The following is a 27,475-nucleotide window of genomic DNA, read 5'->3' as shown; positions in this document are numbered from 1 at the left end:
GAGGGTTCAGTTCCCAGCTTTGCTACTGACTTCCTATATGTTCTTGATCAAATCACTTGATCCCTTTGTGCTTCAATTCTCTATCTGTATTATGGAGCTATAACTTCCTTTGCCCATCTTACCTGGACAGCAATTTACTGCGCAGCAAGCCAGGGGTGGATCTATAGTGTACCAGCCTGCCATGCAGTAATGTCCTATGTGGATCCTGCTATAGTATGCAGTTTGGGCCTTTCAATGCACTGTAGCAGGGTCCATAGAGGACGTAACTGCATGGCAAATTGGTGCACTGTAAATTCACACCCCAGCTTGCTGCACAATAACTTGCCATGTAGACAAGCCCTTCAACTAAGGTCTTCAGGGCAGGAATTGTCTCTTACCACATGAACACACAGCACCTAGAACAGAAGAGCTAGTATCTCAGTTAGGCACTACTGTAGTATGAATAATAATTACACACAAAAAATATATTAGAAGAATGTTGTTTAGGTCAAGCACTCAAAAGCTGGGAAATGTTAGATTTATATCTAATTCTGCCCAGCCTAGTTCTCTCTCCCCTTCTCCACTTCTGCAGCTATGCCAGCAGCTCCTAGGCCTTCCCTGTGGAATGTGGTCTGCTGGTTTGGAAGTGGTATGGGTCCAACTCTTTAGGCTGTTCCTGCACAATTATTGTTTGCTACGCTGCCAACATTTTCCTGAGCTGCTCAAGCAAGAGAAGGGAAATGGTGATTCTCAACAGTTTATAACATGGATTGGCAACCTTTGGCATGCAGTCTGCCAGGGTAAGCCCCCTGGCGGGCTGGGCCTGTTTCTTTACCTGCCGCATCAGCAGGTTCAGCCGATCGCAGCTCCCACTGGCTGTGGGTTCGCCGCTCCAGGCCAATGGGGGTGGCGGGAAGCGGCAGCCAGCACATCCCTCAGCCCGTGCCGCTTCTCGGCCAGTGGGAGCCACGATCGGCCGAACTTGCAGACGTGGGAGGTAAACAAACCCGGCCCGCCAGGGTGCTTACTCTGGCGAGCTGCATGCCAAAGGTTGCCGATCCCTGGTTTATAACATGTGAATAGAAGTTCATGAGACAAGCAACAAGTGTGTCTCTAGCCCCAGAGCTTTGGCTCTTCCAAATTTCAAAGGTGTGTTGCAAACAATGGCGATGTTTAAATTTCTCATAAAAAGTTTGCAAGAATCCTTCATAATGCAAATTTTAGGAGTCCTAAACATTGAGGTGGCTATGAATTTTGCATATAATAAATTCCATGAAATTCATAATCTTTAGCATATTATTTCACTTATTAATAGCTATCCATAGAAAAGAGTGGAGAAATGATTTACGCACTTATGATCAAATCTAGAACAGCTGTGTGATGGGTTGCTCTTACAACACTAGGATAACGAGCCATGGTATTATGCCGCAAATTATGAAACAGTCCTTTTACCCATCATATTATGTAATACATGCCCCCTGCAAAAGAGATCACCACTAGGTATGAATGAAACTCCTTGATATTTCTGAGGTACTAACAAAAGTTCTAGTTCATACATAGGAAACAGAGAACAGGAAGAAGAGGCAAAGATAAAAGATTTGAAAGAATAAATTATTCTGTGTAACTGTCCTTAGCACATAACAATGCCAGAGAGACATTTAAAAGAAGATGAAGAAAAGTGAATTTATTTTTGTTCTGCCCCTCTTTTAGAAGACACCTAATTCTTTCAATTAATTCATTTGAATGACAGTTGTAGACAACTAATGAGCTACAGATGTCCAACTCTATAAGCTGCAGTCAGGAAAACATGGCTTATTTATCAGTTCTTTACAAGAAAAAAAAGGCTTTTTATCTGGTCTGTTTATTTGTGGCTAACATCTGCTATCTTTGCAAAAATCTTTAGCTCCATCTTCAGAGCAATAATGTGTATGCACCTTTAGAGCAAGAGGGGTATGTTAAATATACCTCAAAGCATACAAGCTGAAACCCTGGAAAAGTACTTGCAAACTAAGTTGCATTATTAACTCTAAAATGCATACCAAGGTGACTCCACATTATTGCTTTGGTGCTACCTGTGTGAATGTCCAGAAATATACTTCAAAGGCTGGGAGAATTAAAGCTTAGCACAATACAGAAAAGGTCAAATAGAAAAATGCACACATCATGGTCCTGATACAGGAAGGTACTTAGACTCATGGGCCACTGTAAGTAGATTTCAAGGAGAGTACATATGTGTTTAAAGTATGCTTAAGTATCTCCCTGAATGGGTGCTTATATTAACAACATGCATGTGTCAATGCAATGCAAAGCTGTATGTGGCATGTTAAAGAAAAAGTACAGTGAACAATTGTGTTGCGTTTCATCTACTAAATCACTGGGTACTGAGCTTGGAGGCTCAAAATTCCTTATGATGGTTGACACACAGCTGTTGATACCAGAGGCAGAGTATTTTGGAGCCTACAGTGTTCATAAATGGGAAAGCTATCATTTGGCAGAGTTCGTGTTGTCAGTTGTATGAGACAGCTGGGTTATAGACTGGTAAGGCTAAGGATGTCAGAGTATGGAATAAACTAATTCTCAGCTGAGAGCTCCGGTTGCCTTTAGTGTCAGTACTTCCGAGGCATTTCATCACTTGACGGTGCATGCCAAGTCTGCTTATGGATATGTCAACTTTTTCCTTTCAACTGGCGCAGCTTCTATTTGAGATCAGATGCAGAAATGACTCATGATTTTGAGGCTGCTATCTCCCTGGATAATGTGAGGAACAAAAGTGATATTTTATAGCTCTTTTTGATATTTCACATAGTTTCAGAGTACATAAACTCAATGGTCAATTTGTGATTTAGGTTTGCCCTAACATTCTGGGAATTGGGAAATATTCATAACAGTCCTCACGGGTTTCATCCAAAGATTCCAATTGGGTTCAGTAGCCTGTGGATCAGACCCAAATAAATATTTTTACTCATTTTCCAGATTCTGTGTAGATCTACATGCCGTAATTAATGAGCCTTATTTTTCCCAGCCACTGATCATTGGTGGCGGGTGAACTCCCCCTTTAGGGAGGCTAGCCCATGCGGCCCCTTCTGCCCAAGACCCCACCCCCTGCCCGCCAGAGCCCCGAGTTCCCTGCACACCCCACGGCCAGAGGAGCACCAGCCAGCCCACCCCAGACGCACTGGCCCGGCCTACTCCAGCTGCACCTGCCCAAGCACTGGGCCGCTGGCTCAATCCTAGGGCTGGCCTGGGCCACTGGCCCAACCCCTGGGCAGGTCCAAGCCACCCCTGGCTGCCCCAGCCACTGGCTGCCGACCTGAGCCCCGAGCCGGCTTCAGGGAAGAGGGGGAACAACGGCAGGGTCTTGGGGCAGAACGTGGGTGGGACTTAGCCACCCCCAGCCTTCACTACCCACTGCCCATGCCACTGATATTTAAAATCAAGAAAGCTAATTTTGCATAGTTTTTTTTCAGTAAAAGCTAATTAAAACAATTAAAAAAATTTATGATAGCTGGGAGAAGATTGGTTAAGACAATTCAAATGAAGCTGGACATACTGAGTTCGAGACATGTCCTGAAGCAAACCTAAATAACTGCCAATTGTCCCCCTGTTTGGAAATGAAATTATTCCAGACATACAGTGCCTTGCAGCCTGCTTTAGCATCTCTGCAGCTCTCTATCAAATAGCCTGTAAAAATAATAGTCATGATAATAATGAATCTGCTCCTACTCCTATTGTTGTCAAGTTTGTTTGCCATTGCCTTCAGTGGAAGCAGGATGAGATCCAGTAATAATTGAAATGTTAAGGAACCTCAAGATGCTTAACAGGATATGATGTATGTTCCTCTCAGCCTTCTGTGAATTCTCGTGCTCACTTGGAGCATGCAAAGTGCAATAAACTCTATTGTCCTGTCTTAGAAGTGTAAATAATAACACGATGCCCAAGTCATTGAGTTGAATATTGGTGGTTGTTGTTGCTCTGTACAGAACTTCTTTTTAGAGTAGCTTAGCCAGGTACAAAAGGACAAAGGACAATTTTTGTCTATGAAATAGCAACTGCTGGCAAAATGCTGTTTTCATAAGTCTTTGAACAAAGCAGCTGTTTCATTCCTAAGATTGTATTTTAAAAAAGGTATACCAGAAAGTATAGAAAACACCAGACTAGCAGAAGAAACATTAATGGAAAATAGGTAGAATTTTAGGAATCTGTACAACATCCACAAATGTAAATACAGGTATCAAGAACATCTGTTTGTGGGGGAAGAGAGATGTGTCTGGGTGAACTTCATCCCAAAGCAGAGGACAAGATGGTATTAGCCCTAGGAATGAAATTCAAATCAGGACCATAAAGGCCATGATGCAACAATTTAAACTCTGACCCTGAAAACACTTGTCCACATTTATTCAACGAGGCTACTTACAGTTGTGAGGAAAGTGACACACCTGTGACAACATTTGCAGGAGCGGGCACTAAAGCCCAGATTCAGCAGGTACTTAACTTGAAGCATGTGCATGCTTGAAGTTAAGTGCTTCAATGCTAAGCTGGATATGGATGACATTATTCACCTTCTTAATGTTATGTGCTTTACTGAATCAGGACCCTAAGTGTTTATCCTCAGTTTTAAGTGATGCACAGGATCTTGTGTGCATCTGTGTAGGACTCAATTTCACCTTTATATTCATTTATATATATCTCACATTTCCTATGATTAACAACAAATGCTAATCAAGACAAAGTTCGTCCAAGGATGGCAATACAGAGAGAGAGAGAGAGAGATCTTAATCCATAGTGGTTGAATAAACCATTTAGTTAACGTAAAAGGTAAAATGGTATTGGTAGAGTGCCCCAAAAGAACATTATCAGCAGTTCTAGCCACCCCTGTCCTATTCACTCTGGGTGTTCGATTATACCTGACTCTGGTGTCAGTATACTGGCACTGCAGCAGGAAGTAAATTGTACCCCACAAAGTGATGTAGTAGCAGGAGTATGGCATCCCCCAAAGCAGAAGGCCTCTCAGTGTTCCTTTCAGATAGTGCATCCTCCCTAGTGCCCAAACCCCAAAATGAAGGGCTCAACACAGTCTTAAGAAGTGATTCCTCAAAGTGTGGAAGGTCAGATTCTTTCACAGACAACAGCTGCTCTCCCAGCTCTGCCCTCTCCTGAACCACAAAGCCCAGTCCCCAAGGCACAACTTTGGAGCTGTTTCCACAAAATCAGATAAAGCAAGGAATTAGAATTCTTTCTTCATGTCCTTCCCACTCCAGAGGCCAACATCAACCAATCAGGGTTCTCAGAAGGGAGCCAAATCAGTCCCTAGAAAATTAGCCATGAGCATTCTCCTCTCTCATTGAGTCTCTCTGTACTGTGCTCTTAAAAATTATTACAGAAGCCAGTGTGATGATATCAGCTCTTCTGAAAGGAATTAACCACCACAAATTTTTAAAAAAAAGGACATATGTAAGAAAGGGAATCAGAATGACCAGTACCGCAATTAGCTGGGTATAGTCAAGCTTTCCTTTCATGCTATTTTAATTTTTTAAAAACATTTTTCACTTTTAAACGAAATGTTTGCCCTAGTTCTTCAGTCATTGCTGGAACTCCCCCCTGCCTTCACACCAAAAGAGTCTGGGTTTTAATTTGCTTCACCTCTTTCTACTAATTGGTGTGAGCAGGCAATCTGATCTTGTCAGCGTAAAGAGTGGCGGATACAAAAATCAGGTCAGCAAATTTGATTTCTAATGAGTGTTAATACATGTGCTCACAGGTATGTGTAAGTCATATTGCTGTTTATAGGTGGTATATAGTTGGTCCTGTATTATCAGTACATTTAAAGTACTGTTCCAAAAGCTACCAGTTGAACGTAATGTCATGGACTTCAGATGAATTTTTGTGAAACAAGGCAGATTTAGGGGAAAATACTCTGAGTCTGGCATTACTGATGTCATACATATCCCAAATATGCAAGTCCTGCTTACTTCAGCAAACTTTGAGTGGAATAAATGCAAAGTATTCAAGAGAAATAAGAAAGAAGGATTTGGGGCTCAGTCACTAATGTAAACAGGATGAGACTGTGAAGATCAGTAAAGGCAGCATGCAAATTTGTACTCAGGTAAACAAAAGGGGGCAAATTCTTCTCTCAGTTATAACACTGCCACTGAGTGCAGAATTAGGCCCAAAGGCTCTGAGTTAACCCAGGTAAAACAAACCTATATCAATTATCTGAAGCTTCTAACTGGCCATGAACTTAGTGCCAGAAACCCTTTGTAGGATGTGTGATATTACAAGGCTCTATACAATTAACCTCATGACTGAGCCTATTTACAGTGTAAACACAATGTAACTAATAATAGTTGGATCTAAAACTACATTAAATATGAAACAAAAGAGGCAATAATCATAATTACTATAGCCTTGTAGCATAGCAGGTATTACACTGCTCTACAGCCAAAATGCTTCTGAAATAAATGTACTTAAACTTTACTAATTCTGGGTCACTGAGAACGAAAATGATGCTTAAAATTGTTGATTGGCTCTAGTTTTCAAGATATGCTATTGGGTCAGTATTTATGACCCTTGACTTGGGAATGGCGGAGGATAAGTGAGTTATAAAGGGAAGGGATCTCAATTTAAACCAGAAATGACTACAATACATCTTTGACTGGAGGTTGTTGCTCTCTTGCTTGGTCTGCAGACTGGATACACAAAGTACTGCTGTTTTCTCTGCGAATGGGATAGTCGTGCAAGAGATTTCCACTACATCAAGAAAGACTGGCCACTCCGACAGTCATTGGAGCCTGGGAGGAAAAGTGTTCAACATCCACCACTTGGTTGAATCAAAGAAGATTTTGTTACCACCCTTACACATCAAGCTGGGTCTGATGAAGAACTTTGTCAAGGCCATTGACAAAACACAAGCAGCTTTCAAGTATCTCCGTGGAAAATTTCCCAGGTTAAGTGAAGCTAAGATAAAGGAAGGTGTCTTTGTCAGTCCTCAGATTCGTGAACTTCTTCGAGATGATGCATTTGACCATGCACTGTGTGGCAAGGAAAAGACGGCATGGAAAGCCTTCCAGTTAGTGGCAATAAATTTTCTCGGAAACAACAAGGCAGACAACTACAGGTTGTTGGTGGAAAACCTCCTCAAGGCATACAAAAGCCTTGGTTGCAACATGTCACTAAAGATACATTTTTTGCACTCTCATCTAGATTTTTTTCCACCGACCTGCGGAGCAGTGAGCGACGAGCACGGCGAGCGATTTCACCAGGACATTGCAACAATGGAGAAATGCTATCAGGGCAAATGGAGCCCATCAATGCTTGCAGACTATTGCTGGACAGTGACAAGAGATGCTCCATTTAATGAATACAAGAGACAAGCCAAGAAGCGCCGAGTAGACACTGAATAGGACTAAACTATGTACATAATAGTTTTTTGCCTTTTGTTTCATAATAAATTTTATTTATATAACCCTTTTGCTGATTTTTAAAGTGTTACATAAACAGGACAGGTGGAATATTATCATGTAAAGCAACCATAAACACATGAAAAGACCTAGGTTTACAATTTATGATTAAAACTCTACTATCTACACAATATACATAGACATAAAATGTAAAAACTTAAATATCTTAGCAACAGTAGCCAATCAGTTGTTTTAATTGTCATATTTGAATTCAGCACATCAAAATACATAATAAATAGCACATTTTATCTCTGAAGCAGACGACTTCTCAAAAATTGTAGACCAGTGTTATCCTTGACTCTTGAGAGCTTCCCTTAAAAGGAATATACCTGTTGCAGAAGGCATGTAATGGGAAACATAATACAGTCACTAGCTGTGTTATATTTTCTTAGGATCTCTGTGGGGGTGGAGGGCCAACAATATGTCACCTTGGCTGTGTCTCTTAGCCCACCTACTTCTGCCCCATGACCACTCAGTGCAGTCTCTGGCCCCATATGACCTCCTTAGACCAGCAGCAAGTCCTACATTGGGCCTCGGAAAGGAAGATAATGCAGCCGAGCCCTTTCCTTTCACTTGGGAAAGTGGGGAAATTCACACACTGAGGATCAATTCTGTGCATGGACCTGGTGGAAGGCAACATCCCTAGATCATTACCCTTTGAAACGAATAAAGCACCTAAACCGAAGCATTCTGAAATTCATCAGGATGCTGCAGAGTTGTACCTAAATCCAGAAGTAAACTGTTGTTTGTTGGGGTAAAGGGCCAAGCCAAATATTTCAGCAGACTTCTGGAAGCCTCAAGGGCTTCCAAACTTCTATAAAATTAGTCACTTTCCTAATTACAGATCCCACTTTCTGGTTGTAGCTGTAAGAATGGGCCTTTTGCAAATCTACATGTCAGCACCATAGAGTCAATGTGCATCCAACAGCTAGCCCTGTATCTGGGGCTAGATTTAAGTCCTTTTTTATATTAAACCATATTTCTCAGTTTATTCATACTCAGAGGTGAAACTGAAATTTCAGACTACTGCTGTAACAGGAACTATTTTACTTGGTATATATGATGAATGTGCATGAATAATATCGGAGCAACTGACAACAAAGGGAGAAGGATTGGGCCCTATCTCAGTCATGGAGAAACTACCTCAGTGCATTTGTGTCTCCTTACAATGTATTAATTGCTTTATACACCCAAAGGCTGCCTTGGAGTTTGTTGATAAATTGTATAGTCAACTGCTTGACCACACTTTGGGTCATTTTTTTTTTTTTTATGAAATATACTCAAGAGGCCAAATAACTAGTGTGAGATAGATTTATTAATATGATAAAGGAGAGAGGTTCTAGATGATACCAATCACCGAAGAGCAGTATAGTGCAATGATGTTACATTCACCTTATGCAGATGGTATGCTCCCCAAATTACACATTTCAGCTGGTATTATTTATATGATTTTATAAGTTACATATTTCTTTACATATCATTACAATCCAATCTATTAGTTTGTTTCAGTTCCCTAACTTCTTGTTCTATGAGTAGTATCCCCATAGGTGCTCCACTCTAGGTGTGCTTTTTTGCATCTTTGATCAGAGATTTCACATAGCAGTGTCCATTCAGCCCATGCATGTGTGTTACTAAGTCAATAGTAGTCTTTAGCTTCCTAATTTAAACAAAAAATATATAGATAGATATTTAGTTAGATACTTGATAAAATAGTTCTAGTTCACTGGGAGGTTATGCCCGGTTCTTCCAGTTTCAAACATTGTCATGCTGGGAGGCAATCCTGGTGAGTGATGGACACTCCTGATACATTCATTGCCACGGGGAATCTGATGTGGCTCAGAAGTGTAACTTCGTCTGGCATTGAAATCTAGAGCCAGAAAAAGCAGTGAAATCAAACTTCATCTCCTCATGATGAAGAGCTTGCTGCACCCAGCTCCTGACCCAGGCCAGGGGACCCCCCCCCACACACACACACACACACTCTGGTCTCCAAGTAAATCTGCTGCCTCCACTGTTTCTGAGCCACATTCCTTGAGAACATCTAAAAGGAAGACTTCCAACAATGGCCACACAAGTTCTCCAGGTAGAGAATCTACCTCAAAGAAATTGCAGTCTCTGATGACTAGGGTGACCAGATGAGATGAAGAAAATATCAGGACCTAGTGGGGGAGGAGGAGGCAAAAAAAATAAAATAAAAATAAAAGCCGAGTGCAGCCGGCCGGCCGAGTGGAAGAAAAAAAAAAAGGCGAGTGCTGCCAGCAGCGCAAAATATCAGGACAAAAATTGCGTCCTGACCATAGATCGGTCGGGACGCGGGACAAACAGCTCAAAATCAGGACGGTCCCAATTTTATCAGGACGTCTGGTCACCCTACTGATGACTTCAGTGACTTAGGCACCATCTGCTCTCCAAACTGGTACCCATGAGACTGCTGGTTCTTCGGGTACTGAGAGCACTGCTAAACCAAAAGACTGCAAAGTCTCTGGCCTGGAGAGATCATCAGTACCATCAGAGGACCAAGGAGGCAAGAAGAGTTCTTCCTCTGCTCACTCAATACTGAAGAAGCCTGCTTGGGGCTCCAACCACGCTTTCCTTGGACCACCCAAGACTCATGGTACCATCTGCTCCCTCAGCCACTATCACTTTCGTGCAGGCCATGGATTTAGTACAACAGCATGCTCGGTACTGCAGGAGTTTTGTTTTCCCTGAGATCTAGCTGTATCTGAGATGCCCAACTCACCACTGCTCAGCTCCAACATATTTTCGGTACCAAGGACATTGAGGTCTCAGATATCTCTTGGTGCTCTACTGTTTCACAGTGATTTAAAGGAAGAGAATTTAGATGAAGACTTTGCCTTGGTCTCCCAAATATCGGTACAGGGCTCTCCTCCCGCTCCTCAGTCCTTAGCGGATGATCTTAAACAGGTTCCAGCTCTGGTCAAGATAATTGCTGACTCCTTGCAGATCCCTCTTGAGGTTTAAGAATCACATCATAACCTGCTTGACATCCTGCCTACAGCTTCATCTGCGCGCACAGCCTTGCCTGTCAATGAGGCCCTTCTGGACCCTGCAACCCTGGCTACAATTCCATCTACATGCAAGAGAGCAGACAAGAAATATTATGTTCCAGTGAAAGACTCAGAGTTTCTATTCTGTCATCCCTCTCCTAGTTCTTTGGTGGTCTATGCAGTTAATGAACATGAAAGGCAGCACCCTGCTAAATCTACGCCCCATGACAAAGATCATAAGTGTCTAGACCTAACTGGCACCGTCTTTGCAATTCAGAATCGCTAACTACCAGTGTTAGGGTTACCATACGTCCTCTTTTTCCCGGACATGTCCGGCTTTTCGGCAGTCAAACCCCCGTCCGGGGGAAATTGCCAAAAAGCCGAACATGTCCGGGAAAATGGCGGCTCTGCTCCTCCCCTGACTCTTCAGCTCTGTTTAAGAGCCGAGCTGCCCGAGCGCTATGGGCTTCCGGCAGCCCCCTTGCCTCCGGACCCCAGCCAACGGCCGGGCACTTCCCCTCCCGGGCTCCGGAGGCGCAGGGTCCGGAGGCACGGGGGCCTCCAGCTGCAGCGGCTCTGCTCCTCCCCGACTCTTCGGCTATGTTTAAGAGCCGGGCTGCCCGAGCGCTACCGGCTTTGGGCAGCCCCCGTGCCTCCGGACCCTGCGCCGCCGGAGCCCAGGAGGGGAAGTGCCCGGCTGGGGGCGCAGGGTCCGGAGGCATAGGGGCTGCCCAAAGCCCGAGTGCTACCGGCTTCACGGTTTCCGCGTGGCTGGGATTGGGAGGGAGGAGGGGGCAGAGTTAGGGCGGGGAAGGGGCAGAGTTAGGGCGGGGCTAGGGGCGGGGAAATGGGCGGGGCCAGGGCCCGTGGAGGGTCCTCTTTTTTTATTTATTAGATATGGTAACCCTAACCAGTGTTAATGGTGAAAAACAATCATAAAAATTACACCAAACTGAATTCTTTTGTGGAGCAACTATCAGCTGAGCACAGACAACAATTCTAGGCAATTATTATGGAAGGCCAGCTGCTCACCAGAATATTGCTGCAAGCCTCCCTCAACACTGCTGATACTGCAGCCCATTCAATCTCTACAGCAGTAGTTATGAGAAGGACATCCTGGCTCCAGTTTTCAGGTTTTCCTAAGGAGGTACAAAATATAGTTGAGGACCTCCACTTTGATAGTTCTAAACTGTTTGCTGACAGTACAGCCAAATCTTTGTGCACATTAAAGGACTCCAGGGCTACTTTTCGTTCTCTTGGGATCTATACATCTGCCCATAAAAGAAGGTTTAGCAAATCCCAGATGGCTCAGAGATCCTGTCCTACCCAATTCCCAACCACCCAGAGATCATATGAACCACAACACAAAAGACAGACATTCCAGAGATGGAAACCCCCAACGTCTCAGCCTTGGACCTCAAAGCTTTCCACCTCCAAGCACCAATTTTGATGAGGTGATCGAGGATCTGAGTTACCATTCTCATCCTTACCAGTTGCACTAATTCAACTTTCTCCCTTCAGTGGCCACCTTTACTACTTCAGGCAGGCCTAGGAGTTGATCACTAATACAGGGTTTTGAGATTGTCTTCACAGGGTACTCCATCCATTTTACTTATTTTCCACCAACCAACCCCCCTTCTCCATCCCTTTTCAAGAACCCCTCTCATAAAAGCTTGTTTCATCAAGTAATAGACTCTCTCCTTCAAGTGGGTGCTATAGAACCAGTTTCCATGCAGCACAGAGGAAAAAGGTTTTATTCTAGGTACTTCCTAGTGCCAAAAAAGAATGGTGGTTGGAGACCCATCCTATATTTGAGCCTACTCAACACATATGTGAAGGCCACAAACATTCAGAATGGTAACACTTGCAGTGATAATTCTGTCACTAGATCCAGGGGATTGATTCTCAGCCTGCAACCTTCAGGATGCATATTTTTACATTGCAATCCATCTATCTTACAAATAATTCCTGTTTTATTGGGCCAGGACCACTTTCACTACAGGGTGCTCCCCTTTGGCCTGTCATCTGCCCCGCTGGTCTTTTCAAAGATCGTGTCAGTAGTAGCCATGCAAATCCACAGGAAAAGAATTTTGAGGTTCCCTTAGCTGGACGATTGGCTGATGAACGGTTGCTCCCTAGAACTAACTTCATGGAAAATCTTCACAGCCATAGCTCTCTTCCTCAAAATGGGCTTACAATTAAACATTCAAAAATCCACTTTGACCCCTGTGCAAAAGTTGCAATTCATAGGGTCTCATCTCAGTTCAGTAGCAGCAAGAGTCTACCTCCCACTGCACATGTTCATGGCCCTTTCTAACTTAGCCAATACAATGCAATTCAGCCCACAAGGCCTGGTCAAGATCTGTTTCCAGTTGTTGGAGCACATGGCAGCAGGAACTTTCATAATAGACTACAGTATAGACTCCAAATGCACTGCCTTCAGGGGTGGCTCAGGACTGTTTATTCACCAAATAGACACAGTTTAAATACACTACTTTCCAAAATCACCTTCATAAAGGAATCCCTCAATTGTTAGAAAGACGATTGCAATGTTTGTGCAGGACTTTCTTTTGCATGTCCTTCCCCAATGATTGTCATAATGACAGATGCATCTGTGCTAGGGTGGGGAGCCCATCTGGACAATCACGCAGCCCAGAGCACACTGTGTATCAACCTCCTGGAACTCAGAGAAGTCAGATACACCTGTTCCAGTTTCTACCACTAATCGGAGCAAACACCTAAAGGTCATAATGAACAACCTGTCATGCATGTTCTATATCAGCTGATAAGGAAGAGCAAGCTCCACCACCGTCTGCGCCAAGGCTGTCAAGCTTTAGAATTGGTGCATATGCAATCACATTATTATCAGGGCAGCCTATATTCCAGGAGTTCAGAATATGACAGCGTACTCACTCAGCAGGCACATCTTCCAAGACCACAAGTGGGAGACAGAATCTATTATACTTCTCCACATATGCCACCAATCGGGTACCCGCCAAATAGACCTGTTCACCACAACAATGAACAAGAAATATGCCCAGCTCTGCTTCAGAAGCAGGCTGGGTCACCGATCCCTTGGGGATACCTTTCACCTTCACTGGTCATCGGATCTACTCTATGCATTCCCACCAACTCGTCTAATATCCAAAGTTCTACTCAAAATAAAAAAGGACACAGCCAGATCTTTCTAATAGTTCCGACCTGGCTCAGATCAACATGGTTTCCTTACCTGATACAGCTGGCTGTTTACTCACCAGTCACTCTCCAGGCTGCTCCTTGTCTCCTCTTCCAGGAAGACAATAAGATCCCTTCATCCCAGGTTCTGAGTTCTTCATCTCAAAGCATGGCTGGTCAATGGTTTACAGGATTAGAAACAACCTGCTCAGAGGTGGTAAAAACAGTACTAGTACACACCAGAAAACAGTCTATTCACTACATGTACTCTCAAAAATATTCTACCAACAGCCCCATTACTGCCAGATATATTGGACTATCACTAAAAAGCTCTGGGCTGTCACTGACCTCCATTAGAGTCCACCTAGCAACTATCACAGCTTTCCATTCTCCAACAAAGGATTATTCTATTTTTGCTCACCAATTGACAATGAGGTTCCTTGGGGGGATAGGAAATCTTTTTCTGGCAATCAAGCATCCTACACAGACCTTAGTCTGGTCCTTAAATGCCTTACAAGACCACCATTTGATCTGATAGCTACCTTTTCACTCCTCCATTTATCAATGAAAACAATATTCCTGATAGCCATCGCGTCAATATGATGGGTTCGGGAAATAGGGAACCTTATAGTATATCCCCCTTTCACAATATTTTAAGTCACATTATGACCACACCACAATTTTTTCCCAAAAATGTCCTCCAAGTTCCATATTAACCAACCCTTTCATCTGCCACCTAGATAAACAAGAGGGACTGTTACACACCCTTGATATCAGGAGAGCCCTGGCTTTCTATCTTGATAGGACTAAACCCTTCAGAAAGACTCCCAAATTGTTTGTCTCACTTGCAGATGGAACAAATGGATCTTCAATCTCTAAACAAAGCCTTTCCAACTGCATTAGTTCTTGCTATGAATCTTGTAATAGTCAAGCACCCTTGACCACATGAACTCATTCTTCGAGGTCCGTTTCCACCTCTGCAGACTTTCTCAAAAACATTTCTATCAATGAAATATGTAAAGGCACAACTTGGGCTTCTGTACATACGTTTGCTGGACACTATGCAATAACTCACGACTCTACTTCCAATGCTATGTTTGGCTCGGCAGTACTTTCTTCCATACTGGACTCAACTCCAAAGCCATCTCTGCATTAGAGGGAACCGCTCAGTAGTCACCTAGAATGGAGCACCCCGGGGAACGCTACTCGAAGAAGAAGAAATGGTTATTCTCCCAGTGCAGTATTTATAATTCTTTGAAATGTACGTCCACATATATGCTCCCCACCCTCCTTCCCTATGCTTTAGAAGTCTCTGTTATAGGGCTTCGTGGTAAAGAGTGAACAGAGGGCAGTTTGCCTGCACAATACTATATAACAACCACACAGGCACAAGACTGAGTAGCATACATGCATGGACCGAGCAGACACTGCTATGAGACATCGCTGATCAAGGTGCAGGGTGCACAAGCGTAACTAGAGTGGAATTCTCACTGGGGAACATATCTTGAAGAACCGTAGTTACTGCACAGGGTGAGTAGCCACCTCTTCTGTTCATTCCTTTATTTTTGTTTTGGATACTATCATTCCAGGTACCGATCTGTGAAGGTACTTCTCCAGCACGTACTTAGACATAGAACAAATGTATTTTGAGTTTGACAAGTTTCCAATCTGCTTGTGCCAAATGCTTACTTCAGCAAATACAAGATGGTATGCGATACTTAGCATAAGTGAACAGGATTGTGGAATAAGCAAGTATAGGCTATATCCCTGCTCCAATATATATGCTTAATATTATTGGTGTTTGATGCATACTAATATATATATATAAATGGTGCCGATAACACACATTATTCACGGATGTGTTTCTGTGCTAGCCAGGATATATTAGTCAATAAGTATCACAAACCTAAGTGATATTTCTGTGAAGTACATTGTGTCTATACATATATTTTATATGGTCAAAGGGCAAAATAGTCGAGTGAATAAGATACAGGACTGAGTCAAAATACCTGGCTTCCATTCCTGCTCTGCCGCTGACCTGCTTTGTGACCCTTGCAAGTCACATCTCTTCTATGTGCTTCTGTATCCTCTTCCACCTTTTGTTTGTCTTCCGTATTTAGAGTGTATGCTTTTTAAGTCAGTGTCTATCTCCTGCTATGCATCTGCGCAGCACCATGTACAATGGGGCCTTGATCTCAGCTGGAGTCTCTAGGTTCTAGTGTAATATCACTAATAATAAACCTCCAGTAAAGAGGAAAGGTTACCTATAACCAGACAGCTCCCTAGTGACTTCAAATATGCTAAGAAGTTATTCTAGCTAAGGAAAGTATTAAGCACAAACTATGGAGCTGCAAATCCCTGCCTACCTTTTGCAGGGTAGCTGCAGTATTAGACCCAAAGAGCTAAAATGGATTGTGGAGGCTGCAGTCAGAATCTAAAACAGCTCAATAGTGCCAAATTTCACAAATTTGCATGGCAGATCTGATAGAATTATATGGGCTTTAGCGTGACTTCAGTGATTAAATATCTGTTTCGCTTGATCTCACCCTTTTAGGCCAATGCCTCCTGCAGCCTCAGTTGGCATGCAGTTACAGGTAGTTTTCCCAGAGGAAGAATAAATTTTTCTGAGATGTGATGAGACAACACCATAATTAAGAAGAATGTGCAAATGTGCTCCTGCCTCTAGAAAAAGGATCAACACACGTATTTAAAAAGATTACGATACGTCAAGTTGAGCACGGTGGCGCACACCTGTAATCCCAGCCACTTGGGAGGCTCAGGCTGGCAGATCGCTTCAGCTCAGAGGTTCTGGGCTGTGGTGCGCTTTGCCAATCAGGTGTCTGGTGGCTGAAGGAATGACTAGAACAACGTGAATGGCATGTTGTGATTGGCGCTCTCTCTGTGAGGGTTGGTGGCCCAATCAACCACGGTGACTATACTTCAAAGCTAATACCATGCAGACAAGTCCTGCTGTCTTTTCTCAGGTGAAACTCCCATTGATTTCATTGAGAGCTCTGACTGAATTAAGTGGTCTAATCACCTACATAAGAATACTGTGCCGGTAATCCTGGCTGAGGATGGGGTGTAGGGTGGGGAAGTACTGACTCGTCTGCATTATCATGACCTTCCCTGGGCCTTGCTGCTGCCCATGGACTTGGAGATCATGTTCTACAATATTTGGGAAGTTGGGGATGGAGAGCAAAGATCAGAATCATTCTCCCATCTTAAAGTGGTGTATAGGCAACTGCGGCTGTATTATCCAGTGCTCCATACCTGTATGCTAACTCAGAGGAGAGATAGTTACTGTACCAGACCAGTGGTAGCACATCCCACCTAATAGTACAGACGAATGAGGAGCCAGAGAATTCTCACAGAAGGAGAAGCTAGGGGTTGCCTTGTCCAGTGGATTCCCCTGCATCTCTAGCATTAGGAGGCTGCCTCCCAAATGGAAGATTAGAAGAGAATTTGGTGAATTCCAAATTTTCTGTTCTCTCCATCCCCTTTTGCAAGTATCTTTCATGTGAAGGTGCAATTTGCTCCAAGGACTGGAAGATGTGTTCTTTAAAGGGCCCATGTCAAGGCCTTTGAAGTATTATCAAAGGCTTTTCCATGCCCATTTATCCTCTATACACAAATATATCCAACCTGTATCACTTCTGAGTGCCAGAGAAATTTAAAGATAGACACAGATGGCATCATTCGCCTATGGGTTATTCCAGTTTCATACCATTGTAGTTCCATTATTACCTAGCTCTCATATAGCAATTTTCCTCCATTGATCTTGAAACACTTTACAATGGAGGAAAATATCGTTATCACAGATTTATGGATGGAGAAACGGAGGCACAGAGTGGTGAAATGACTTGTCCAAGGTCATAGTGCAGGTCAGGGGCAGAGCCAGGAATAGAACACTGGTGTCCTGAGTCCCAGTAAAGTGCCCTATCTCCGGAGACTCACTGCCTTCCAATTAAAAATCAATGGAGTTACACTGGTGTAAATCTGGAGTGATTCAATGGTGACTCTGGCTCAGGAATGTTGCCTACAATAAGTAACCAAAACATGACACCTTTAACTGTCCACACATGCCAGGAAATGGATCCCATCTTGCTGCATTTCCAGAATTCTTGAGTAGAGTTCTAAACAAACCATGGATAAATTAAGCCTTCCAGTAACTAAATGAAGGAGATAAAATATGAAGTTTGAGTAGAGAACCCATTTCCAGCACTTTAACACTGTGTATGAGAGAGAGAAATTCTTTATTTCCCAGTAGGACATGAAGCTATGACATACATTTCACCAGGGGTTCCATAGCTACTTGCTCACATAAAGGAAGCAGAACTCATAAAAAGTGCATAATCACTCCTTATCTCGCTGAATTATTTTTTAGGGATTTTACAAAGCTCAGTTTGCTTGCAACTGCTGAATTCCTCTTGTCATTTCTCCTTGTCCTTGCGTGTTACAATGCATCATTCAATTAGCCCGTGGCTTAGAGCGCATTTAGCTATCATTTTTCTTTTTGTGCTTAATAATGTTTGCTAATGTTTTTAGCAGAGTTCTTGTACACAACAAATACCTGCCTAGTGACTGTAGCTAACAGATGAAGAAAACAATCATTTCAGTGCAAAATAATTTGTTTGCATAGTCATGAGCCACTGTTAGTCATAAAATGTATGATAAGATGGAAGAAGCCATGAGTGACAATAGAAAATACCCAATAAAGAAACAAATGGCATGCATTCATAATGTACCAAATTAAGTTATTTTTTAAATGGGAGTTGATAGGATTATTTATTGGAAAATATATAACTGAGTTTTATTATCTCAATAAGATCCCATAAGTCATTTTACTCATCCAATTCTATTTTTGATTCCATTGTTATTCTCTTGTAAACTGTCAAAGGTGACTAGCATCTCTTTTCTTCACCATGATCCTTGCCTCCTAAACCATGATTATCATCATCATCATCAATATCAAACCATTCAACCCTGCGGTGATCTCTGAACAGTATTCTTCCTGCACCATCTGCCATGTATCTTTGTTCACACAGTATTTCCATCCCAAATTTAGACCGATATCTGATTTAGTTTGGCAAACAAATCTTCTCTGGATGATCAAAACCTTCCTTGCCACAGAATTGGAGAAGAAGCCCAAGCGTTTTAAAGACACACAGGATCTTTTTAGCAAACATTTTAGCACTTTACCAGAATTCTCAGATGTGAACCTAAGCAAGATGACTGGAAGAGTGAGAAACTGCTGCCACCTGCAGTTGAAAGTTGGTAATTTTCAGTTACATAGGGTGTGTCTGAACTTGCACATGTAATTGTGATCAGTTACATTGTTGTGCTATAACTCCCCTATTGTCCACATCAGAAGCACATTGCTGAAGGACAGTTTAGTGTGGGAAAGCTAGCATGCCTGAGCAATGTTGGTGTGTATATGTCTCTGCTATGGCATGGCCCTGTACCCATTCTATGGTGGATGGGGTAAGGGGCGTGTACCAGGTCACGACTATCGAGAGTCCTCCAGGGCCATTCCCACAATGCATTGATCCCTTTGCTGCCTGACCCTGAGCCAAAGGTATAAAGGTCCCTGACCAGCCCATTGCTATCAGTAGTAGCAACCTGTGTTGAGCACTTCAGAACAGTTTTCTGCTGAAATCTATTGATCAGTACAGGTGATCATGGTCTGAGAGCAGGCATCTAGTCTCTGGAGCACACCCAGGTGCTGATCAATGTGTGGTCAGAGTACACCATCCTCCAGGAGTTAGCCTGAACCAGCAGGAGCATACACCTGTAGTAGGAGATTTCACAGAGGCTGGAGAAGGTGGCATTCACCAGACTCTGTCCCAGTGCTTGGAGCACATGAAGGTCCTGTGACTCCTGTACCGAAGGACGAAGGACTCCAACAATTGTTCTGGAAGGGGACTTAACACATGCCCATGCTTTGAGCTGGACAGGGTGTAAGGATCTGGAAACTAGAAACTGGGTCTGCAGAGTCGGGACAGCTGATGTTCCCACAGTATCACCAAGAAGCCAGGCAGAGGTATAGCCAGGGAGCACTGTGGAGAGTAGGCACCACAGGAAGTACTGTCCAAAAGATGCAGAATGATGGTACCATGTGGCCATCTGATAGGCCAAGCTCCCTATTTAACCCCAGTGGTTGTCCCAGGAAGTTGTCTGGGCAACCACACAGACTTCAGCCCACTCCAATGCCAGACTTGCTTGATCTACTGATCTCAGGCCTCCAACTCCAGGCTGATTCTGACCCTGATTCCTGCCTCTCGATTCTACCCAGGTACTGCCTCTGATCTCAGGTCTCCACCTTGGCCTGACTCTTGCTTATGGGACCTGGCTCTTGCAATTCCTCCAATTGCTGCTCGGTGACTACCTTGTGTGCACACTTCAGCCCGGTTGTGACTGCTAGGCCAGACCACCTACATCCAGGTTGCTTACACCAGGTGCTCTCTAGAACTGCATGTACAGAGTCCGAAGTCACTCTTGAATTCCTCCTCAATTCTGCTGGCCTTTGTATAATGGGACATTGATGAGGGAAAGGGCAATGAGGCACCAGTGGGAGAGGAGCATATGATTCTGTACCTCTATCTGGTGAACCCAGTTAAGGAAGTCCTGCCCCAGGAGCCTGAGGACCCAAAGTTACTGCAAGAATCAGAACTCAAGGCTGGTAAGTTTTTTTTTAGTTTTTCTTTTCCAATGGACCCCCACCATCCCCAACAACATCCTCTCTTGCTACACTGTCACATGCCAGAGCCTCCCTACCATCACCACCCCCTCCCCCACCACTCCACTGCAACATGAACCAGGAGCAGCACATGGGTGTAAATCAATGATTTTATTGAAATCCCATGAACCACTGTAAAGCATTTAGTGGAGCCTATAACAGATTATTAATGAGCAGTCCCTTTGCCCTGTATCTGTGCAGTTCTCAACCAGCACTGAAAGCAATAGCCCTTGGGCAGTGCAAAACAGGGAGGAAATGGAGGGAGGAAAGGAGGAAGGAAGGGAGTGAATTTTAAAAGGGCCTGGGTGAAGGCACTTTGTGCAAAGACCCAACTCCACTTCTCTCCCACTCCCGTCTTTCCTTCCCTTTACGAATGAGATCCACACACAAGAGGGGTGGGGTGGTTAGTTGGTGGCTTTTTCTGCAGTCCTGTTATGTCTGGGAAAGGAAAGGGAACTGAGGAAAGTTTGTCTGAGGAAAGTCAGAGTGGTTTGTTCCCCGTGACCCTTAGAAATGCTTATTACCATTTCCCAGTGCCTGGTGTGTGGCCTCTTCCAGTGCTGAGTCACTCTGCAGAAGAGGGGTGGGTGAAGCATCCACTCCAGCAGTTCCACAAACACAGTGCCATGTCCCTTAGCAGTGGAGAGGTAACCGGCTTGCAGTGTTAATCCAAAAGATCAGGGAAGAAAATACACTTCTGGAGTCACTCTGTTTCTCCATCTCTTTCAATGTAGTTCTCTGGACACAGGGGTTGGACCACTGATGCAGGGAGATTGGGGTGGAAGGTTGGACATTTTCTCAGGTTATCTCTTCTTCTTCCAAGAGAACTCAATCTGCTAGCATAGAATACAATAAATTTCCTCTAGGATTGCCACCTAGTCCTATAAGCATAATTTAACAAACTTTTGGTGTAGCAGAAATTCAAGCTGGTTCTTCAAGTGGAACACCAGGGCAAATGTGCTTGGTCCGCATTCATAGCTCATCAAACAGCTCCACTCAGCCCTACGGAGAGGGGTGATCATTAGGAGAAACATCTCTCTGGCATAAGTGGCCGGATGTCTGCCACAGGATTGGAAAGCCACTTCTCTTTTCCATTCTGGGACCTGGAAAACTGCAATGAGAGCATGCTGGATACCCAGCACAACATCCTCTGCAGGCACCCAAAATCCTTGGCAATTGTAGCCTGATCTATAGATTATGAATAAAAATTCCCAGTTATCACTTTGAGGGTTAACAGGTTCTCGTCCCAAGATCAGGCCCAGTATTAATAAAATTGTTGTATAGTTGGGAACCCCACTGTGCACAGGTGCAACACTCACACTATAGGAACTCATTTATATTTACAAATAAATAATGTATTAATACATTTAGCAAAGTCACACAAACTCTAACTTAGTAAGGTAGATAAAGATAATACAGAAAGTATATATGAACATCCATACTCACATCATCCCTAGCAGAACAACCTGAAATGTTAGTCATTATCTTCCTCATCTCTGTAAGCCTCCTCATTTCTCTCCTACTGCCCCCAGGCTGGAATGTCACTCTTATAATATGTTACACTGACATTACCATGTCTAATGCATATTCAATAGGGGTTTCTCCCTGTTGTGTATTTGGTTGTCGTGGTAATAGAACCTTGTTGTTGCTATGGCAACTGAGTTAGATTATTAGGGGATAGCCCAGCCAGTTTTGGCTGGTTTTTGGTTAGTTCAGTGTATGGCAACAAATGGCTGCTTTTAAGGTTTACAGCTCTCTGTGTCTCAAGTGATTTCTTCCTAAAACTGTTGCCCCCAAGGATATAACGTGGCGACGAGGATGGGATTCCTGTGCTGCCCCAGCAGCAGAAGGAAGTAGAAGTCAAGATACAAAACAAAAAAATCTTTTTGCTGTTGGAAGGGGGTGAGAACTGGCTTGTTTGCACTGACGGTACAAACTGAAACTAATACCATGGCTACACTTACGGGGCCGCTGGAACCTTTTGAGGAGACTATAGTGCAATGGCACGTATATAGTGAGCGTTTTGAGCTTTTTGTTATTGCAAATGACATTACATAAGAGAAGAAGGTGCCAATATTCTTAAGTGTTATAGGGGCTAAGACCTACTCCCTGCTACGCAGCTTACCACACCCTGTTAAGCCTGAGACCAAATCGTACAGTGATATTGTGGAAATCCTGGGGTCCCATTTTTCTCCAAAACCACTGGTAATTGCTGAAAGGTACAGGTTCCACAAAAGAGATCAAAAAGAAGATGAAACGGTTGTACAATTTGTAGCAACTTTGAAAAAGCTTGCGGAACACCATGAATTTAAGGAGATATTAACTGACGCCCTACATGACAGGTTAGTGTGTGGCCTGCACAGTGAAGCTATACGGAAATGCCTATTGACAGAGCTCAGTTTACCTTACATCCCCTAGGGTACATCCCCTAGGGTACATAAGGTGTCACAAGAACCTACCCACAAAACTGTGGGGTCAGGAATGTTACTGCTGTGGTAAGCCGGATCACCATGCATCATAATGGTGGTGTAAGGACCTGGTGTGTCGACACTGTGGCAAAAAGGGACACATGGAGTGTGCCTGTAAACAAAAGAAAAAGAGGCCTGTGGTCTGGCTGACCAAAAAGGGGAATCTGCATACCCTAGATCAGATCCAAGATGACCAAGGAGACACCTCATCACAAGAAGTGCCACTCCACATTTTGTCTTTAGCAGTGGGCTCACATGAAGACTGGGTAACTCCATTGTTGGATGGCAAACCTATATGCATGGAACTGGACACCAGTGCAGCCATCTTACTGGTCTCCGAGACTGTGTATAAAGAAAAGCTACAGCATCTTCCGCTTAAGGCAACAAAAACTGTTCTGAAGACGTATATGGGAGAAGCTGTGCCCATTTTGGGCACTATTGATGTTAAGGTGGAGCTCTATGGACAGGCTGCTAAATTGCCACTGTTTGTGGTGAGAGGTAATTACCCAGCCTTAATGGGTAGGTCTTGGCTTAGGAAGATTCAGCTGAACTGGGCAGAAGTGCACCAAATGACTAAAGAAGAAACCGGTATGACCACTATACTAAGGAAACATGTTGCTGTTTTTGGAGAGGATCTGGGAAGTATGAAGGGAATCACTGTGACATTGAACATTAAACTTGATAGTCAACCAAAATATCTGAAAGCCAGAACTGTGCCATATCCCATCAGACTGAAAGTTGAAGTGGACCTGGAGCGCCTGGTCACAAATGGAGTCCTAATGCCAGTTACCCAGAGCCCACGGGCAACTCCTATTGTTCCAATAGTGAAGAAAGATGGCTCCCTCTGGATTTGTGGTGATTTTAAAGTCACTGTCAACACGGTGTTGTGTGCAGAGCAATACCCGCTTCCCCGCATCGATGACCTCTTCGCAGACCTGGCTGGGGGACAAAAGTTCAGTAAGATTGATCTGAGTCAAACGTATTTACAGATGCATGTCGATGAAAAGTCCCAAGAGCTGTTGACTATTGTGATGCATAAGGGGCTTTATCGATATTGCCAGAATAACATCTGCTCCTTCCCTGTTCCAGAGGGCTATGGACCAGATCTTGTGTGGCTTGCCAGGAGTCCAGTGCTATCTGGACGACATCCTGGTAACTGGAAGGAATGAAGAGGATCACCTAAAGAATTTAGAGGCTACCCTACAAAGACTGGAAGAGTATGGCCTACGAATCCACAAAGACAAGTGTGAATTCCTCCAGCCCTCTGTTGAATATTTGGGACACATCATTGATGCTAAGGGTCTTTGTAAGGCCCCTGCAAAAGTAAAGGCTATTGTGGAGGCTCCCTCTCCTCGAAATGTTAGCCAGCTTTGCTCGTTTCTAGGACTATTGAACTATTATGGAAAGTTCATCTCACAGTTAGCCACACTGCTAAAACCACTTCACAAACTCCTTGGGCAGAACAAGGCCTGGAAGTGGACTGAAGCCTGTGATATTGTATTTAACAAAGCTAATGGTGCATTGCTAAATTCTGTATGTTCTGACGCACTTTGATCCATCCTCACCCCTACAGTTGGCCTGCGATGCCTCCCTTTATGGAGTGGGAGCAGTCATGTCACACATTATGCCTTCGGGAGAAGAGAGACCTATTGCTTTTGCTTCATGCACTCTAAGCAAAGCAGAAACTAACTATGCCCAAATCGAACGTGAGGCATTGGGAATCGTTTTTGGGAATTCAGAAGGTTCATCAGTATCTGTTCAGACAGAAATTTACTCTTCTCAGAGATTATTAATCTCTGACTTCAATTTTTGGACCTCACACAGGCATTCCTCCATTAGCTGCTAGTTGTATGCAACGTTGGGCATTGTTGCTTTCCGCGCACACATATGAAATCAAATATCGGAAATCCACTCTGCACGGTAACACGGATGGTCTCTCAATGCTGCCTTTGCCAGTCAAACGTCAAGATATTGCCCAGAAGGAAATCTTTTACTTTGAACAGGCAGAGAATACAGCCATCATCGCTACTCAGGTAAAGAAGGCAACTCAAGTTGACCCAGTATGGTCCCAAGTTATGGACCTGGTGATGCATGGGACATCTCGATGAACCTCTCCGGTCTTACCCGACCTTGTTGTCCTACATGTCCAGGAGGATGGAGCTATCGATCCAATCTTGTTGTTTGTTGTGGGGAAGATGTGTCATTATCCCACCACCACTGAGATCACAGATGTTAGAACAGCTACATTCCGGTCACTGTGGAATAGTGAGAATGAAGGAAATTGCACAAAGCTATTTTTGGTGGCCTGGATTGGACAGTGCTATTGAAGAGAAGGCAAGAACTTGTATGTCATGTCAGGGTGTGAGGAATGCACCCCAGTGAGCATCCCTACACCCATGGGACTGGCCTGAAAACCAGTGGCAACATATTCACGTTTACTTCGCTGGCCCACTTGAAAGAAGCATGTTCTTGGTAGTGGTAGATGCCCATTCTAAATGGCCAGAAGTCTCTATAATGCAGTCCGCTACTGCAGAAAGTACTATCCAAAAACTACGGGGACTCTTTAATCATTTTGGTCTGCCAGAACAACTTGTGAGCGACAACAGGACCACAGTTTGTCTCTCAGGAGTTTCAAAATTTTATGAAGGCAAATGGGATACACCACATCACGTCAGCACCATATCATCCATCCACCAATGGAGTAGCGGAAATATTTGTGCAGACAATGAAACAAGTTTTGAAATCGACAAGGGGACAATTATCCATTCAAAAGCATCTGGACACCTTCTTACTATCCTACAGAAACACACCTCATGCTACGAGCAAGGCATCCGGCCTTTCTAATGATAGGATGACAGCTGAGCACTTACTCTGATCCGCTGAAACCTTCTGAACCCCCGACAAATTGTGTATTGTCAGCAGCAAGATCAAGTCATCAGGCGTGCATCCAGAGCAAAAGACCGAACCTTTAGCCTGGGACAGCCGGTTTTGGCTCGGAATTATACTTCTGGAGCTAAATGGGTCCCTGTCACTGTCATTGCTCAAACAGGACCTGTTTCCTACAGAGTCCATACTGCAGAGGATCTCACCTGGCGGCGACATGTTGCCAGGTCATACCAGTCCTCAGGACACATCTTCAGTTGAGTTGCCTGACTTCACAACTTCTGGCGAGACACCAAATCAAGAGTCACCTGTTCCTGACTTTCCCCCTCCAATACTGCTGGCGGCAAAGATACCACCCTGCCCGGAAAGAGCTGATACCACATCCTCATACATTCACGCTACGAACCTGAGCCCATTGTCAGGCATGCGCCCAAGACACACTTTCGGGTGCAACAACACCGGAAGTCTGCCATAATCCACCTAGAGACAGAAGGGCCTCTTCAATGGCTGGATCTTTAGTTAGGGTGAACCCACGGTTACGGGGCAAAATATTCCCTGGGATTTAGCCGGGAACAGAGGCAGTTTACCCTCCTTCTCTAGTTTACTGTTTGTTTTATTTAGGGGATGTTCTCATTAAGGGGGAGGAATATGTTGTGTATTTGGTTGACATGGTAATAGAATCTTGTTGTTGCTATGGCAACTGAGTTAGATTATTAGGGGATAGCCCAGCCAGTTTTGGCTGGTTTTTGGTTAGTTCAGTGTGTGGCAATAATGGCTGCTTTTAAGGTTTACAGCTCTCTGTGTCTCAAGTGATTTATTCCTAAAACTGTTTCCCCCAAGGATATAACACTCCTCTCTTATTTGTATTTCCTCCCCTTACCAATGTTAAGGTGTCCTTCTTCTATAGGTTAGTGTATTTATGATTTCACCCCATTTGTCATATATGTCAATTCGTTGCCTTGGCACTCTTGCGGTCGGATGTTCCATCCGAAACCTTCCAGAAGCTGGTGTCAGTTCATGTTCTGTGGTTGGCTGATGTCATTATGTACAAAATTCCCCTCTACATTCTACTTCCAGTTCCCCAAAACATATGAGTTACCTAAGTTTATCTATGCCAAAGTTCATAGGCATCAAGACTCATGCTAACTGCTGAAGCCAATCACTTACAGGATACAAGCCTGTAGGTTCCTTGCATTACTGCTGAATATAATAAAGCAGAATATAAGGCAGAGCAGTGAATATAATAGAGGTAAACTGGCCCACTGGGTGACACAACGGAATCCTCCAAAGCATCCAGGAGGGGAATGTCCCTGTAGCCCAGCCTGTGTTCAGCCCCCAAACCTCATGCAGAAGATGCCCCCATTTGTCCCTCTGTACAACATTCCCATTCCTACCTTTTCAGGCTGAGGAGGAGAGGAAGGGTGAGGAGACCTGTTAAAGAACATTAATGTTTGCCCACTTCTGAGATAATTTGACTTTTTTTTTGGGGGGGGGTGTTCATTTGTTTCTGGTACAAACTGTTTTAGGTCTATATGGTCTATATGTAAATGAAAGTTAGTGTTCACTTCACTTTTGTGTGCACCTTGCTTTCCAGGTATGATCAATATGATATGTTCAACACATTATGGATGGGTGAGTAGGATTCAGAGCACAAGACTGTGATTTCTGTAATGTGTGGTGCCAACAAAATGTAATGAATTCCGTCTGTCCCACACCCCTTTACCTTTCCACCAATTTCCTAATGTTAAAACAAGAAAAGGGTTCTAA

Source organism: Trachemys scripta, chromosome 2 (genome assembly GCF_013100865.1).
Source record: "Trachemys scripta elegans isolate TJP31775 chromosome 2, CAS_Tse_1.0, whole genome shotgun sequence".
Lineage (NCBI taxonomy): Eukaryota > Metazoa > Chordata > Testudines > Emydidae > Trachemys > Trachemys scripta.
This window is presented reverse-complemented; position numbering follows the sequence as displayed.